General features: G+C 27.8%; 21 non-coding genes across 21 annotated transcripts; all 21 read left to right on the top strand.

Annotated features, from left to right (window-relative positions):
• The first annotated feature begins 574 nt into the window (after positions 1-574).
• LOC141395883 (5S ribosomal RNA) lies at positions 575-693 on the top strand. Its single transcript, XR_012410999.1, has one exon. It is a non-coding gene; the product is annotated as a 5S ribosomal RNA (ribosomal RNA).
• A 685-nt stretch (positions 694-1,378) lies between these two features.
• On the top strand, positions 1,379-1,497 carry LOC141395881 (5S ribosomal RNA). The gene has a single exon (XR_012410998.1). It is a non-coding gene; the product is annotated as a 5S ribosomal RNA (ribosomal RNA).
• A 685-nt stretch (positions 1,498-2,182) lies between these two features.
• LOC141395880 (5S ribosomal RNA) lies at positions 2,183-2,301 on the top strand. The gene has a single exon (XR_012410997.1). It is a non-coding gene; the product is annotated as a 5S ribosomal RNA (ribosomal RNA).
• Positions 2,302-2,986: 685 nt separating this feature from the next.
• Positions 2,987-3,105, top strand: LOC141395879 (5S ribosomal RNA). Its single transcript, XR_012410996.1, has one exon. It is a non-coding gene; the product is annotated as a 5S ribosomal RNA (ribosomal RNA).
• A 685-nt stretch (positions 3,106-3,790) lies between these two features.
• LOC141395877 (5S ribosomal RNA) lies at positions 3,791-3,909 on the top strand. Its single transcript, XR_012410994.1, has one exon. It is a non-coding gene; the product is annotated as a 5S ribosomal RNA (ribosomal RNA).
• A 685-nt stretch (positions 3,910-4,594) lies between these two features.
• LOC141395876 (5S ribosomal RNA) lies at positions 4,595-4,713 on the top strand. Its single transcript, XR_012410993.1, has one exon. It is a non-coding gene; the product is annotated as a 5S ribosomal RNA (ribosomal RNA).
• Positions 4,714-5,398: 685 nt separating this feature from the next.
• LOC141395875 (5S ribosomal RNA) lies at positions 5,399-5,517 on the top strand. The gene has a single exon (XR_012410992.1). It is a non-coding gene; the product is annotated as a 5S ribosomal RNA (ribosomal RNA).
• A 685-nt stretch (positions 5,518-6,202) lies between these two features.
• LOC141395874 (5S ribosomal RNA) lies at positions 6,203-6,321 on the top strand. The gene has a single exon (XR_012410991.1). It is a non-coding gene; the product is annotated as a 5S ribosomal RNA (ribosomal RNA).
• Positions 6,322-7,006: 685 nt separating this feature from the next.
• Positions 7,007-7,125, top strand: LOC141395873 (5S ribosomal RNA). The gene has a single exon (XR_012410990.1). It is a non-coding gene; the product is annotated as a 5S ribosomal RNA (ribosomal RNA).
• Positions 7,126-7,810: 685 nt separating this feature from the next.
• On the top strand, positions 7,811-7,929 carry LOC141395871 (5S ribosomal RNA). Its single transcript, XR_012410988.1, has one exon. It is a non-coding gene; the product is annotated as a 5S ribosomal RNA (ribosomal RNA).
• A 685-nt stretch (positions 7,930-8,614) lies between these two features.
• On the top strand, positions 8,615-8,733 carry LOC141395870 (5S ribosomal RNA). The gene has a single exon (XR_012410987.1). It is a non-coding gene; the product is annotated as a 5S ribosomal RNA (ribosomal RNA).
• Positions 8,734-9,418: 685 nt separating this feature from the next.
• Positions 9,419-9,537, top strand: LOC141395869 (5S ribosomal RNA). The gene has a single exon (XR_012410986.1). It is a non-coding gene; the product is annotated as a 5S ribosomal RNA (ribosomal RNA).
• A 685-nt stretch (positions 9,538-10,222) lies between these two features.
• On the top strand, positions 10,223-10,341 carry LOC141395868 (5S ribosomal RNA). Its single transcript, XR_012410985.1, has one exon. It is a non-coding gene; the product is annotated as a 5S ribosomal RNA (ribosomal RNA).
• A 685-nt stretch (positions 10,342-11,026) lies between these two features.
• Positions 11,027-11,145, top strand: LOC141395867 (5S ribosomal RNA). Its single transcript, XR_012410984.1, has one exon. It is a non-coding gene; the product is annotated as a 5S ribosomal RNA (ribosomal RNA).
• Positions 11,146-11,818: 673 nt separating this feature from the next.
• On the top strand, positions 11,819-11,937 carry LOC141395866 (5S ribosomal RNA). Its single transcript, XR_012410983.1, has one exon. It is a non-coding gene; the product is annotated as a 5S ribosomal RNA (ribosomal RNA).
• Positions 11,938-12,622: 685 nt separating this feature from the next.
• Positions 12,623-12,741, top strand: LOC141395865 (5S ribosomal RNA). The gene has a single exon (XR_012410982.1). It is a non-coding gene; the product is annotated as a 5S ribosomal RNA (ribosomal RNA).
• Positions 12,742-13,427: 686 nt separating this feature from the next.
• Positions 13,428-13,546, top strand: LOC141395864 (5S ribosomal RNA). The gene has a single exon (XR_012410981.1). It is a non-coding gene; the product is annotated as a 5S ribosomal RNA (ribosomal RNA).
• A 685-nt stretch (positions 13,547-14,231) lies between these two features.
• On the top strand, positions 14,232-14,350 carry LOC141395863 (5S ribosomal RNA). Its single transcript, XR_012410980.1, has one exon. It is a non-coding gene; the product is annotated as a 5S ribosomal RNA (ribosomal RNA).
• A 685-nt stretch (positions 14,351-15,035) lies between these two features.
• Positions 15,036-15,154, top strand: LOC141395862 (5S ribosomal RNA). The gene has a single exon (XR_012410979.1). It is a non-coding gene; the product is annotated as a 5S ribosomal RNA (ribosomal RNA).
• A 685-nt stretch (positions 15,155-15,839) lies between these two features.
• LOC141395860 (5S ribosomal RNA) lies at positions 15,840-15,958 on the top strand. Its single transcript, XR_012410977.1, has one exon. It is a non-coding gene; the product is annotated as a 5S ribosomal RNA (ribosomal RNA).
• Positions 15,959-16,643: 685 nt separating this feature from the next.
• LOC141395859 (5S ribosomal RNA) lies at positions 16,644-16,762 on the top strand. Its single transcript, XR_012410976.1, has one exon. It is a non-coding gene; the product is annotated as a 5S ribosomal RNA (ribosomal RNA).
• Positions 16,763-16,967: the final 205 nt, after the last annotated feature.

The following is a 16,967-nucleotide window of genomic DNA, read 5'->3' as shown; positions in this document are numbered from 1 at the left end:
AAACTCAACTGCCTATTATTTTAAGGTAAATGTAAAACATTCGCTATTGATTATGCTCAGTTGTACGTAACTAGATACAATAGTCTATGATTTCCTTTGTAAAACAAAAGTAAAATTCTTTATAAATTTGTTTCGTTTCTCAAAAAACGTAATTTAAGGAGGCAAATTTTCGCAAAATGCATTTATTTTTAACAATATTTAAGAAATTTTAACATTTATTAAAAAACAAGAATTTTTATTGTAAAATTCTTTAAAAAAATTGTCTATATTTCCAAAAAAAGGTAATTTAAGGAGCCAAATTTTCCCAAAATACATTTATTTTTAGCAATATTTAATAAATTTTAGCATTTATTAAAAAAACTACAATTTTTGTTAGATTTTTTGATGCCAAATTAATACATACTGGTTATGTTCACTAATAACTAAAGGAAACAGTCAACATTTTCCTTTATAAAACGAAAATAAAACTTCTTGTTCGTTTGTGTGTTTGTGTGCAATAAGTAAACGAAATTGTTTTAAACACACAAGCAATGAAATCAATGGCCATATGAAGCAAAATAAACTATGTTTCTTCGCCAACGACCATACCACGCTGAGTACATCGGTTCTCGTCCGATCACCGAAATTAAGCAGCGTCGGGCGCGGTTAGTACTTAGATGGGGGACCGCTTGGGAACACCGCGTGTTGTTGGCATTGTCCAAAATTTTTTTATTTTATTTTATTTTCTTTTTTATTTTTCTCTATTAAATAAAAAAAGAATGAAGTCGATATCTTCATTTTTAACCGAAATAGAGCCAAAATAAAAAACTCAACTGCCTATTATTTTAAGGTAAATGTAAAACATTCGCTATTGATTATGCTCAGTTGTACGTAACTAGATACAATAGTCTATGATTTCCTTTGTAAAACAAAAGTAAAATTCTTTATAAATTTGTTTCGTTTCTCAAAAAACGTAATTTAAGGAGGCAAATTTTCGCAAAATGCATTTATTTTTAACAATATTTAAGAAATTTTAACATTTATTAAAAAACAAGAATTTTTATTGTAAAATTCTTTAAAAAAATTGTCTATATTTCCAAAAAAAGGTAATTTAAGGAGCCAAATTTTCCCAAAATACATTTATTTTTAGCAATATTTAATAAATTTTAGCATTTATTAAAAAAACTACAATTTTTGTTAGATTTTTTGATGCCAAATTAATACATACTGGTTATGTTCACTAATAACTAAAGGAAACAGTCAACATTTTCCTTTATAAAACGAAAATAAAACTTCTTGTTCGTTTGTGTGTTTGTGTGCAATAAGTAAACGAAATTGTTTTAAACACACAAGCAATGAAATCAATGGCCATATGAAGCAAAATAAACTATGTTTCTTCGCCAACGACCATACCACGCTGAGTACATCGGTTCTCGTCCGATCACCGAAATTAAGCAGCGTCGGGCGCGGTTAGTACTTAGATGGGGGACCGCTTGGGAACACCGCGTGTTGTTGGCATTGTCCAAAATTTTTTTATTTTATTTTATTTTCTTTTTTATTTTTCTCTATTAAATAAAAAAAGAATGAAGTCGATATCTTCATTTTTAACCGAAATAGAGCCAAAATAAAAAACTCAACTGCCTATTATTTTAAGGTAAATGTAAAACATTCGCTATTGATTATGCTCAGTTGTACGTAACTAGATACAATAGTCTATGATTTCCTTTGTAAAACAAAAGTAAAATTCTTTATAAATTTGTTTCGTTTCTCAAAAAACGTAATTTAAGGAGGCAAATTTTCGCAAAATGCATTTATTTTTAACAATATTTAAGAAATTTTAACATTTATTAAAAAACAAGAATTTTTATTGTAAAATTCTTTAAAAAAATTGTCTATATTTCCAAAAAAAGGTAATTTAAGGAGCCAAATTTTCCCAAAATACATTTATTTTTAGCAATATTTAATAAATTTTAGCATTTATTAAAAAAACTACAATTTTTGTTAGATTTTTTGATGCCAAATTAATACATACTGGTTATGTTCACTAATAACTAAAGGAAACAGTCAACATTTTCCTTTATAAAACGAAAATAAAACTTCTTGTTCGTTTGTGTGTTTGTGTGCAATAAGTAAACGAAATTGTTTTAAACACACAAGCAATGAAATCAATGGCCATATGAAGCAAAATAAACTATGTTTCTTCGCCAACGACCATACCACGCTGAGTACATCGGTTCTCGTCCGATCACCGAAATTAAGCAGCGTCGGGCGCGGTTAGTACTTAGATGGGGGACCGCTTGGGAACACCGCGTGTTGTTGGCATTGTCCAAAATTTTTTTATTTTATTTTATTTTCTTTTTTATTTTTCTCTATTAAATAAAAAAAGAATGAAGTCGATATCTTCATTTTTAACCGAAATAGAGCCAAAATAAAAAACTCAACTGCCTATTATTTTAAGGTAAATGTAAAACATTCGCTATTGATTATGCTCAGTTGTACGTAACTAGATACAATAGTCTATGATTTCCTTTGTAAAACAAAAGTAAAATTCTTTATAAATTTGTTTCGTTTCTCAAAAAACGTAATTTAAGGAGGCAAATTTTCGCAAAATGCATTTATTTTTAACAATATTTAAGAAATTTTAACATTTATTAAAAAACAAGAATTTTTATTGTAAAATTCTTTAAAAAAATTGTCTATATTTCCAAAAAAAGGTAATTTAAGGAGCCAAATTTTCCCAAAATACATTTATTTTTAGCAATATTTAATAAATTTTAACATTTATTAAAAAAACTACAATTTTTGTTAGATTTTTTGATGCCAAATTAATACATACTGGTTATGTTCACTAATAACTAAAGGAAACAGTCAACATTTTCCTTTATAAAACGAAAATAAAACTTCTTGTTCGTTTGTGTGTTTGTGTGCAATAAGTAAACGAAATTGTTTTAAACACACAAGCAATGAAATCAATGGCCATATGAAGCAAAATAAACTATGTTTCTTCGCCAACGACCATACCACGCTGAGTACATCGGTTCTCGTCCGATCACCGAAATTAAGCAGCGTCGGGCGCGGTTAGTACTTAGATGGGGGACCGCTTGGGAACACCGCGTGTTGTTGGCATTGTCCAAAATTTTTTTATTTTATTTTATTTTCTTTTTTATTTTTCTCTATTAAATAAAAAAAGAATGAAGTCGATATCTTCATTTTTAACCGAAATAGAGCCAAAATAAAAAACTCAACTGCCTATTATTTTAAGGTAAATGTAAAACATTCGCTATTGATTATGCTCAGTTGTACGTAACTAGATACAATAGTCTATGATTTCCTTTGTAAAACAAAAGTAAAATTCTTTATAAATTTGTTTCGTTTCTCAAAAAACGTAATTTAAGGAGGCAAATTTTCGCAAAATGCATTTATTTTTAACAATATTTAAGAAATTTTAACATTTATTAAAAAACAAGAATTTTTATTGTAAAATTCTTTAAAAAAATTGTCTATATTTCCAAAAAAAGGTAATTTAAGGAGCCAAATTTTCCCAAAATACATTTATTTTTAGCAATATTTAATAAATTTTAGCATTTATTAAAAAAACTACAATTTTTGTTAGATTTTTTGATGCCAAATTAATACATACTGGTTATGTTCACTAATAACTAAAGGAAACAGTCAACATTTTCCTTTATAAAACGAAAATAAAACTTCTTGTTCGTTTGTGTGTTTGTGTGCAATAAGTAAACGAAATTGTTTTAAACACACAAGCAATGAAATCAATGGCCATATGAAGCAAAATAAACTATGTTTCTTCGCCAACGACCATACCACGCTGAGTACATCGGTTCTCGTCCGATCACCGAAATTAAGCAGCGTCGGGCGCGGTTAGTACTTAGATGGGGGACCGCTTGGGAACACCGCGTGTTGTTGGCATTGTCCAAAATTTTTTTATTTTATTTTATTTTCTTTTTTATTTTTCTCTATTAAATAAAAAAAGAATGAAGTCGATATCTTCATTTTTAACCGAAATAGAGCCAAAATAAAAAACTCAACTGCCTATTATTTTAAGGTAAATGTAAAACATTCGCTATTGATTATGCTCAGTTGTACGTAACTAGATACAATAGTCTATGATTTCCTTTGTAAAACAAAAGTAAAATTCTTTATAAATTTGTTTCGTTTCTCAAAAAACGTAATTTAAGGAGGCAAATTTTCGCAAAATGCATTTATTTTTAACAATATTTAAGAAATTTTAACATTTATTAAAAAACAAGAATTTTTATTGTAAAATTCTTTAAAAAAATTGTCTATATTTCCAAAAAAAGGTAATTTAAGGAGCCAAATTTTCCCAAAATACATTTATTTTTAGCAATATTTAATAAATTTTAACATTTATTAAAAAAACTACAATTTTTGTTAGATTTTTTGATGCCAAATTAATACATACTGGTTATGTTCACTAATAACTAAAGGAAACAGTCAACATTTTCCTTTATAAAACGAAAATAAAACTTCTTGTTCGTTTGTGTGTTTGTGTGCAATAAGTAAACGAAATTGTTTTAAACACACAAGCAATGAAATCAATGGCCATATGAAGCAAAATAAACTATGTTTCTTCGCCAACGACCATACCACGCTGAGTACATCGGTTCTCGTCCGATCACCGAAATTAAGCAGCGTCGGGCGCGGTTAGTACTTAGATGGGGGACCGCTTGGGAACACCGCGTGTTGTTGGCATTGTCCAAAATTTTTTTATTTTATTTTATTTTCTTTTTTATTTTTCTCTATTAAATAAAAAAAGAATGAAGTCGATATCTTCATTTTTAACCGAAATAGAGCCAAAATAAAAAACTCAACTGCCTATTATTTTAAGGTAAATGTAAAACATTCGCTATTGATTATGCTCAGTTGTACGTAACTAGATACAATAGTCTATGATTTCCTTTGTAAAACAAAAGTAAAATTCTTTATAAATTTGTTTCGTTTCTCAAAAAACGTAATTTAAGGAGGCAAATTTTCGCAAAATGCATTTATTTTTAACAATATTTAAGAAATTTTAACATTTATTAAAAAACAAGAATTTTTATTGTAAAATTCTTTAAAAAAATTGTCTATATTTCCAAAAAAAGGTAATTTAAGGAGCCAAATTTTCCCAAAATACATTTATTTTTAGCAATATTTAATAAATTTTAGCATTTATTAAAAAAACTACAATTTTTGTTAGATTTTTTGATGCCAAATTAATACATACTGGTTATGTTCACTAATAACTAAAGGAAACAGTCAACATTTTCCTTTATAAAACGAAAATAAAACTTCTTGTTCGTTTGTGTGTTTGTGTGCAATAAGTAAACGAAATTGTTTTAAACACACAAGCAATGAAATCAATGGCCATATGAAGCAAAATAAACTATGTTTCTTCGCCAACGACCATACCACGCTGAGTACATCGGTTCTCGTCCGATCACCGAAATTAAGCAGCGTCGGGCGCGGTTAGTACTTAGATGGGGGACCGCTTGGGAACACCGCGTGTTGTTGGCATTGTCCAAAATTTTTTTATTTTATTTTATTTTCTTTTTTATTTTTCTCTATTAAATAAAAAAAGAATGAAGTCGATATCTTCATTTTTAACCGAAATAGAGCCAAAATAAAAAACTCAACTGCCTATTATTTTAAGGTAAATGTAAAACATTCGCTATTGATTATGCTCAGTTGTACGTAACTAGATACAATAGTCTATGATTTCCTTTGTAAAACAAAAGTAAAATTCTTTATAAATTTGTTTCGTTTCTCAAAAAACGTAATTTAAGGAGGCAAATTTTCGCAAAATGCATTTATTTTTAACAATATTTAAGAAATTTTAACATTTATTAAAAAACAAGAATTTTTATTGTAAAATTCTTTAAAAAAATTGTCTATATTTCCAAAAAAAGGTAATTTAAGGAGCCAAATTTTCCCAAAATACATTTATTTTTAGCAATATTTAATAAATTTTAACATTTATTAAAAAAACTACAATTTTTGTTAGATTTTTTGATGCCAAATTAATACATACTGGTTATGTTCACTAATAACTAAAGGAAACAGTCAACATTTTCCTTTATAAAACGAAAATAAAACTTCTTGTTCGTTTGTGTGTTTGTGTGCAATAAGTAAACGAAATTGTTTTAAACACACAAGCAATGAAATCAATGGCCATATGAAGCAAAATAAACTATGTTTCTTCGCCAACGACCATACCACGCTGAGTACATCGGTTCTCGTCCGATCACCGAAATTAAGCAGCGTCGGGCGCGGTTAGTACTTAGATGGGGGACCGCTTGGGAACACCGCGTGTTGTTGGCATTGTCCAAAATTTTTTTATTTTATTTTATTTTCTTTTTTATTTTTCTCTATTAAATAAAAAAAGAATGAAGTCGATATCTTCATTTTTAACCGAAATAGAGCCAAAATAAAAAACTCAACTGCCTATTATTTTAAGGTAAATGTAAAACATTCGCTATTGATTATGCTCAGTTGTACGTAACTAGATACAATAGTCTATGATTTCCTTTGTAAAACAAAAGTAAAATTCTTTATAAATTTGTTTCGTTTCTCAAAAAACGTAATTTAAGGAGGCAAATTTTCGCAAAATGCATTTATTTTTAACAATATTTAAGAAATTTTAACATTTATTAAAAAACAAGAATTTTTATTGTAAAATTCTTTAAAAAAATTGTCTATATTTCCAAAAAAAGGTAATTTAAGGAGCCAAATTTTCCCAAAATACATTTATTTTTAGCAATATTTAATAAATTTTAACATTTATTAAAAAAACTACAATTTTTGTTAGATTTTTTGATGCCAAATTAATACATACTGGTTATGTTCACTAATAACTAAAGGAAACAGTCAACATTTTCCTTTATAAAACGAAAATAAAACTTCTTGTTCGTTTGTGTGTTTGTGTGCAATAAGTAAACGAAATTGTTTTAAACACACAAGCAATGAAATCAATGGCCATATGAAGCAAAATAAACTATGTTTCTTCGCCAACGACCATACCACGCTGAGTACATCGGTTCTCGTCCGATCACCGAAATTAAGCAGCGTCGGGCGCGGTTAGTACTTAGATGGGGGACCGCTTGGGAACACCGCGTGTTGTTGGCATTGTCCAAAATTTTTTTATTTTATTTTATTTTCTTTTTTATTTTTCTCTATTAAATAAAAAAAGAATGAAGTCGATATCTTCATTTTTAACCGAAATAGAGCCAAAATAAAAAACTCAACTGCCTATTATTTTAAGGTAAATGTAAAACATTCGCTATTGATTATGCTCAGTTGTACGTAACTAGATACAATAGTCTATGATTTCCTTTGTAAAACAAAAGTAAAATTCTTTATAAATTTGTTTCGTTTCTCAAAAAACGTAATTTAAGGAGGCAAATTTTCGCAAAATGCATTTATTTTTAACAATATTTAAGAAATTTTAACATTTATTAAAAAACAAGAATTTTTATTGTAAAATTCTTTAAAAAAATTGTCTATATTTCCAAAAAAAGGTAATTTAAGGAGCCAAATTTTCCCAAAATACATTTATTTTTAGCAATATTTAATAAATTTTAGCATTTATTAAAAAAACTACAATTTTTGTTAGATTTTTTGATGCCAAATTAATACATACTGGTTATGTTCACTAATAACTAAAGGAAACAGTCAACATTTTCCTTTATAAAACGAAAATAAAACTTCTTGTTCGTTTGTGTGTTTGTGTGCAATAAGTAAACGAAATTGTTTTAAACACACAAGCAATGAAATCAATGGCCATATGAAGCAAAATAAACTATGTTTCTTCGCCAACGACCATACCACGCTGAGTACATCGGTTCTCGTCCGATCACCGAAATTAAGCAGCGTCGGGCGCGGTTAGTACTTAGATGGGGGACCGCTTGGGAACACCGCGTGTTGTTGGCATTGTCCAAAATTTTTTTATTTTATTTTATTTTCTTTTTTATTTTTCTCTATTAAATAAAAAAAGAATGAAGTCGATATCTTCATTTTTAACCGAAATAGAGCCAAAATAAAAAACTCAACTGCCTATTATTTTAAGGTAAATGTAAAACATTCGCTATTGATTATGCTCAGTTGTACGTAACTAGATACAATAGTCTATGATTTCCTTTGTAAAACAAAAGTAAAATTCTTTATAAATTTGTTTCGTTTCTCAAAAAACGTAATTTAAGGAGGCAAATTTTCGCAAAATGCATTTATTTTTAACAATATTTAAGAAATTTTAACATTTATTAAAAAACAAGAATTTTTATTGTAAAATTCTTTAAAAAAATTGTCTATATTTCCAAAAAAAGGTAATTTAAGGAGCCAAATTTTCCCAAAATACATTTATTTTTAGCAATATTTAATAAATTTTAACATTTATTAAAAAAACTACAATTTTTGTTAGATTTTTTGATGCCAAATTAATACATACTGGTTATGTTCACTAATAACTAAAGGAAACAGTCAACATTTTCCTTTATAAAACGAAAATAAAACTTCTTGTTCGTTTGTGTGTTTGTGTGCAATAAGTAAACGAAATTGTTTTAAACACACAAGCAATGAAATCAATGGCCATATGAAGCAAAATAAACTATGTTTCTTCGCCAACGACCATACCACGCTGAGTACATCGGTTCTCGTCCGATCACCGAAATTAAGCAGCGTCGGGCGCGGTTAGTACTTAGATGGGGGACCGCTTGGGAACACCGCGTGTTGTTGGCATTGTCCAAAATTTTTTTATTTTATTTTATTTTCTTTTTTATTTTTCTCTATTAAATAAAAAAAGAATGAAGTCGATATCTTCATTTTTAACCGAAATAGAGCCAAAATAAAAAACTCAACTGCCTATTATTTTAAGGTAAATGTAAAACATTCGCTATTGATTATGCTCAGTTGTACGTAACTAGATACAATAGTCTATGATTTCCTTTGTAAAACAAAAGTAAAATTCTTTATAAATTTGTTTCGTTTCTCAAAAAACGTAATTTAAGGAGGCAAATTTTCGCAAAATGCATTTATTTTTAACAATATTTAAGAAATTTTAACATTTATTAAAAAACAAGAATTTTTATTGTAAAATTCTTTAAAAAAATTGTCTATATTTCCAAAAAAAGGTAATTTAAGGAGCCAAATTTTCCCAAAATACATTTATTTTTAGCAATATTTAATAAATTTTAACATTTATTAAAAAAACTACAATTTTTGTTAGATTTTTTGATGCCAAATTAATACATACTGGTTATGTTCACTAATAACTAAAGGAAACAGTCAACATTTTCCTTTATAAAACGAAAATAAAACTTCTTGTTCGTTTGTGTGTTTGTGTGCAATAAGTAAACGAAATTGTTTTAAACACACAAGCAATGAAATCAATGGCCATATGAAGCAAAATAAACTATGTTTCTTCGCCAACGACCATACCACGCTGAGTACATCGGTTCTCGTCCGATCACCGAAATTAAGCAGCGTCGGGCGCGGTTAGTACTTAGATGGGGGACCGCTTGGGAACACCGCGTGTTGTTGGCATTGTCCAAAATTTTTTTATTTTATTTTATTTTCTTTTTTATTTTTCTCTATTAAATAAAAAAAGAATGAAGTCGATATCTTCATTTTTAACCGAAATAGAGCCAAAATAAAAAACTCAACTGCCTATTATTTTAAGGTAAATGTAAAACATTCGCTATTGATTATGCTCAGTTGTACGTAACTAGATACAATAGTCTATGATTTCCTTTGTAAAACAAAAGTAAAATTCTTTATAAATTTGTTTCGTTTCTCAAAAAACGTAATTTAAGGAGGCAAATTTTCGCAAAATGCATTTATTTTTAACAATATTTAAGAAATTTTAACATTTATTAAAAAACAAGAATTTTTATTGTAAAATTCTTTAAAAAAATTGTCTATATTTCCAAAAAAAGGTAATTTAAGGAGCCAAATTTTCCCAAAATACATTTATTTTTAGCAATATTTAATAAATTTTAACATTTATTAAAAAAACTACAATTTTTGTTAGATTTTTTGATGCCAAATTAATACATACTGGTTATGTTCACTAATAACTAAAGGAAACAGTCAACATTTTCCTTTATAAAACGAAAATAAAACTTCTTGTTCGTTTGTGTGTTTGTGTGCAATAAGTAAACGAAATTGTTTTAAACACACAAGCAATGAAATCAATGGCCATATGAAGCAAAATAAACTATGTTTCTTCGCCAACGACCATACCACGCTGAGTACATCGGTTCTCGTCCGATCACCGAAATTAAGCAGCGTCGGGCGCGGTTAGTACTTAGATGGGGGACCGCTTGGGAACACCGCGTGTTGTTGGCATTGTCCAAAATTTTTTTATTTTATTTTATTTTCTTTTTTATTTTTCTCTATTAAATAAAAAAAGAATGAAGTCGATATCTTCATTTTTAACCGAAATAGAGCCAAAATAAAAAACTCAACTGCCTATTATTTTAAGGTAAATGTAAAACATTCGCTATTGATTATGCTCAGTTGTACGTAACTAGATACAATAGTCTATGATTTCCTTTGTAAAACAAAAGTAAAATTCTTTATAAATTTGTTTCGTTTCTCAAAAAACGTAATTTAAGGAGGCAAATTTTCGCAAAATGCATTTATTTTTAACAATATTTAAGAAATTTTAACATTTATTAAAAAACAAGAATTTTTATTGTAAAATTCTTTAAAAAAATTGTCTATATTTCCAAAAAAAGGTAATTTAAGGAGCCAAATTTTCCCAAAATACATTTATTTTTAGCAATATTTAATAAATTTTAACATTTATTAAAAAAACTACAATTTTTGTTAGATTTTTTGATGCCAAATTAATACATACTGGTTATGTTCACTAATAACTAAAGGAAACAGTCAACATTTTCCTTTATAAAACGAAAATAAAACTTCTTGTTCGTTTGTGTGTTTGTGTGCAATAAGTAAACGAAATTGTTTTAAACACACAAGCAATGAAATCAATGGCCATATGAAGCAAAATAAACTATGTTTCTTCGCCAACGACCATACCACGCTGAGTACATCGGTTCTCGTCCGATCACCGAAATTAAGCAGCGTCGGGCGCGGTTAGTACTTAGATGGGGGACCGCTTGGGAACACCGCGTGTTGTTGGCATTGTCCAAAATTTTTTTATTTTATTTTATTTTCTTTTTTATTTTTCTCTATTAAATAAAAAAAGAATGAAGTCGATATCTTCATTTTTAACCGAAATAGAGCCAAAATAAAAAACTCAACTGCCTATTATTTTAAGGTAAATGTAAAACATTCGCTATTGATTATGCTCAGTTGTACGTAACTAGATACAATAGTCTATGATTTCCTTTGTAAAACAAAAGTAAAATTCTTTATAAATTTGTTTCGTTTCCTTAAAGGAGGCAAATTTTCGCAAAATGCATTTATTTTTAACAATATTTAAGAAATTTTAACATTTATTAAAAAACAAGAATTTTTATTGTAAAATTCTTTAAAAAAATTGTCTATATTTCCAAAAAAAGGTAATTTAAGGAGCCAAATTTTCCCAAAATACATTTATTTTTAGCAATATTTAATAAATTTTAACATTTATTAAAAAAACTACAATTTTTGTTAGATTTTTTGATGCCAAATTAATACATACTGGTTATGTTCACTAATAACTAAAGGAAACAGTCAACATTTTCCTTTATAAAACGAAAATAAAACTTCTTGTTCGTTTGTGTGTTTGTGTGCAATAAGTAAACGAAATTGTTTTAAACACACAAGCAATGAAATCAATGGCCATATGAAGCAAAATAAACTATGTTTCTTCGCCAACGACCATACCACGCTGAGTACATCGGTTCTCGTCCGATCACCGAAATTAAGCAGCGTCGGGCGCGGTTAGTACTTAGATGGGGGACCGCTTGGGAACACCGCGTGTTGTTGGCATTGTCCAAAATTTTTTTATTTTATTTTATTTTCTTTTTTATTTTTCTCTATTAAATAAAAAAAGAATGAAGTCGATATCTTCATTTTTAACCGAAATAGAGCCAAAATAAAAAACTCAACTGCCTATTATTTTAAGGTAAATGTAAAACATTCGCTATTGATTATGCTCAGTTGTACGTAACTAGATACAATAGTCTATGATTTCCTTTGTAAAACAAAAGTAAAATTCTTTATAAATTTGTTTCGTTTCTCAAAAAACGTAATTTAAGGAGGCAAATTTTCGCAAAATGCATTTATTTTTAACAATATTTAAGAAATTTTAACATTTATTAAAAAACAAGAATTTTTATTGTAAAATTCTTTAAAAAAATTGTCTATATTTCCAAAAAAAGGTAATTTAAGGAGCCAAATTTTCCCAAAATACATTTATTTTTAGCAATATTTAATAAATTTTAACATTTATTAAAAAAACTACAATTTTTGTTAGATTTTTTGATGCCAAATTAATACATACTGGTTATGTTCACTAATAACTAAAGGAAACAGTCAACATTTTCCTTTATAAAACGAAAATAAAACTTCTTGTTCGTTTGTGTGTTTGTGTGCAATAAGTAAACGAAATTGTTTTAAACACACAAGCAATGAAATCAATGGCCATATGAAGCAAAATAAACTATGTTTCTTCGCCAACGACCATACCACGCTGAGTACATCGGTTCTCGTCCGATCACCGAAATTAAGCAGCGTCGGGCGCGGTTAGTACTTAGATGGGGGACCGCTTGGGAACACCGCGTGTTGTTGGCATTGTCCAAAATTTTTTTATTTTATTTTATTTTCTTTTTTATTTTTCTCTATTAAATAAAAAAAGAATGAAGTCGATATCTTCATTTTTAACCGAAATAGAGCCAAAATAAAAAACTCAACTGCCTATTATTTTAAGGTAAATGTAAAACATTCGCTATTGATTATGCTCAGTTGTACGTAACTAGATACAATAGTCTATGATTTCCTTTGTAAAACAAAAGTAAAATTCTTTATAAATTTGTTTCGTTTCTCAAAAAACGTAATTTAAGGAGGCAAATTTTCGCAAAATGCATTTATTTTTAACAATATTTAAGAAATTTTAACATTTATTAAAAAACAAGAATTTTTATTGTAAAATTCTTTAAAAAAAATTGTCTATATTTCCAAAAAAAGGTAATTTAAGGAGCCAAATTTTCCCAAAATACATTTATTTTTAGCAATATTTAATAAATTTTAACATTTATTAAAAAAACTACAATTTTTGTTAGATTTTTTGATGCCAAATTAATACATACTGGTTATGTTCACTAATAACTAAAGGAAACAGTCAACATTTTCCTTTATAAAACGAAAATAAAACTTCTTGTTCGTTTGTGTGTTTGTGTGCAATAAGTAAACGAAATTGTTTTAAACACACAAGCAATGAAATCAATGGCCATATGAAGCAAAATAAACTATGTTTCTTCGCCAACGACCATACCACGCTGAGTACATCGGTTCTCGTCCGATCACCGAAATTAAGCAGCGTCGGGCGCGGTTAGTACTTAGATGGGGGACCGCTTGGGAACACCGCGTGTTGTTGGCATTGTCCAAAATTTTTTTATTTTATTTTATTTTCTTTTTTATTTTTCTCTATTAAATAAAAAAAGAATGAAGTCGATATCTTCATTTTTAACCGAAATAGAGCCAAAATAAAAAACTCAACTGCCTATTATTTTAAGGTAAATGTAAAACATTCGCTATTGATTATGCTCAGTTGTACGTAACTAGATACAATAGTCTATGATTTCCTTTGTAAAACAAAAGTAAAATTCTTTATAAATTTGTTTCGTTTCTCAAAAAACGTAATTTAAGGAGGCAAATTTTCGCAAAATGCATTTATTTTTAACAATATTTAAGAAATTTTAACATTTATTAAAAAACAAGAATTTTTATTGTAAAATTCTTTAAAAAAATTGTCTATATTTCCAAAAAAAGGTAATTTAAGGAGCCAAATTTTCCCAAAATACATTTATTTTTAGCAATATTTAATAAATTTTAACATTTATTAAAAAAACTACAATTTTTGTTAGATTTTTTGATGCCAAATTAATACATACTGGTTATGTTCACTAATAACTAAAGGAAACAGTCAACATTTTCCTTTATAAAACGAAAATAAAACTTCTTGTTCGTTTGTGTGTTTGTGTGCAATAAGTAAACGAAATTGTTTTAAACACACAAGCAATGAAATCAATGGCCATATGAAGCAAAATAAACTATGTTTCTTCGCCAACGACCATACCACGCTGAGTACATCGGTTCTCGTCCGATCACCGAAATTAAGCAGCGTCGGGCGCGGTTAGTACTTAGATGGGGGACCGCTTGGGAACACCGCGTGTTGTTGGCATTGTCCAAAATTTTTTTATTTTATTTTATTTTCTTTTTTATTTTTCTCTATTAAATAAAAAAAGAATGAAGTCGATATCTTCATTTTTAACCGAAATAGAGCCAAAATAAAAAACTCAACTGCCTATTATTTTAAGGTAAATGTAAAACATTCGCTATTGATTATGCTCAGTTGTACGTAACTAGATACAATAGTCTATGATTTCCTTTGTAAAACAAAAGTAAAATTCTTTATAAATTTGTTTCGTTTCTCAAAAAACGTAATTTAAGGAGGCAAATTTTCGCAAAATGCATTTATTTTTAACAATATTTAAGAAATTTTAACATTTATTAAAAAACAAGAATTTTTATTGTAAAATTCTTTAAAAAAATTGTCTATATTTCCAAAAAAAGGTAATTTAAGGAGCCAAATTTTCCCAAAATACATTTATTTTTAGCAATATTTAATAAATTTTAACATTTATTAAAAAAACTACAATTTTTGTTAGATTTTTTGATGCCAAATTAATACATACTGGTTATGTTCACTAATAACTAAAGGAAACAGTCAACATTTTCCTTTATAAAACGAAAATAAAACTTCTTGTTCGTTTGTGTGTTTGTGTGCAATAAGTAAACGAAATTGTTTTAAACACACAAGCAATGAAATCAATGGCCATATGAAGCAAAATAAACTATGTTTCTTCGCCAACGACCATACCACGCTGAGTACATCGGTTCTCGTCCGATCACCGAAATTAAGCAGCGTCGGGCGCGGTTAGTACTTAGATGGGGGACCGCTTGGGAACACCGCGTGTTGTTGGCATTGTCCAAAATTTTTTTATTTTATTTTATTTTCTTTTTTATTTTTCTCTATTAAATAAAAAAAGAATGAAGTCGATATCTTCATTTTTAACCGAAATAGAGCCAAAATAAAAAACTCAACTGCCTATTATTTTAAGGTAAATGTAAAACATTCGCTATTGATTATGCTCAGTTGTACGTAACTAGATACAATAGTCTATGATTTCCTTTGTAAAACAAAAGTAAAATTCTTTATAAATTTGTTTCGTTTCTCAAAAAACGTAATTTAAGGAGGCAAATTTTCGCAAAATGCATTTATTTTTAACAATATTTAAGAAATTTTAACATTTATTAAAAAACAAGAATTTTTATTGTAAAATTCTTTAAAAAAATTGTCTATATTTCCAAAAAAAGGTAATTTAAGGAGCCAAATTTTCCCAAAATACATTTATTTTTAGCAATATTTAATAAATTTTAACATTTATTAAAAAAACTACAATTTTTGTTAGATTTTTTGATGCCAAATTAATACATACTGGTTATGTTCACTAATAACTAAAGGAAACAGTCAACATTTTCCTTTATAAAACGAAAATAAAACTTCTTGTTCGTTTGTGTGTTTGTGTGCAATAAGTAAACGAAATTGTTTTAAACACACAAGCAATGAAATCAATGGCCATATGAAGCAAAATAAACTATGTTTCTTCGCCAACGACCATACCACGCTGAGTACATCGGTTCTCGTCCGATCACCGAAATTAAGCAGCGTCGGGCGCGGTTAGTACTTAGATGGGGGACCGCTTGGGAACACCGCGTGTTGTTGGCATTGTCCAAAATTTTTTTATTTTATTTTATTTTCTTTTTTATTTTTCTCTATTAAATAAAAAAAGAATGAAGTCGATATCTTCATTTTTAACCGAAATAGAGCCAAAATAAAAAACTCAACTGCCTATTATTTTAAGGTAAATGTAAAACATTCGCTATTGATTATGCTCAGTTGTACGTAACTAGATACAATAGTCTATGATTTCCTTTGTAAAACAAAAGTAAAATTCTTTATAAATTTGTTTCGTTTCTCAAAAAACGTAATTTAAGGAGGCAAATTTTCGCAAAATGCATTTATTTTTAACAATATTTAAGAAATTTTAACATTTATTAAAAAACAAGAATTTTTATTGTAAAATTCTTTAAAAAAATTGTCTATATTTCCAAAAAAAGGTAATTTAAGGAGCCAAATTTTCCCAAAATACATTTATTTTTAGCAATATTTAATAAATTTTAACATTTATTAAAAAAACTACAATTTTTGTTAGATTTTTTGATGCCAAATTAATACATACTGGTTATGTTCACTAATAACTAAAGGAAACAGTCAACATTTTCCTTTATAAAACGAAAATAAAACTTCTTGTTCGTTTGTGTGTTTGTGTGCAATAAGTAAACGAAATTGTTTTAAACACACAAGCAATGAAATCAATGGCCATATGAAGCAAAATAAACTATGTTTCTTCGCCAACGACCATACCACGCTGAGTACATCGGTTCTCGTCCGATCACCGAAATTAAGCAGCGTCGGGCGCGGTTAGTACTTAGATGGGGGACCGCTTGGGAACACCGCGTGTTGTTGGCATTGTCCAAAATTTTTTTATTTTATTTTATTTTCTTTTTTATTTTTCTCTATTAAATAAAAAAAGAATGAAGTCGATATCTTCATTTTTAACCGAAATAGAGCCAAAATAAAAAACTCAACTGCCTATTATTTTAAGGTAAATGTAAAACATTCGCTATTGATTATGCTCAGTTGTACGTAACTAGATACAATAGTCTATGATTTC

The sequence above is a fragment of the Musca autumnalis genome, unplaced genomic scaffold (assembly GCF_047663935.1).
Source record: "Musca autumnalis isolate F117 unplaced genomic scaffold, ASM4766393v1 scaffold_2, whole genome shotgun sequence".
Lineage (NCBI taxonomy): Eukaryota > Metazoa > Arthropoda > Insecta > Diptera > Muscidae > Musca > Musca autumnalis.
The sequence above is the reverse complement of the archived record's forward strand: the minus strand, read 5'-3'. Positions and strand labels throughout refer to the sequence as shown.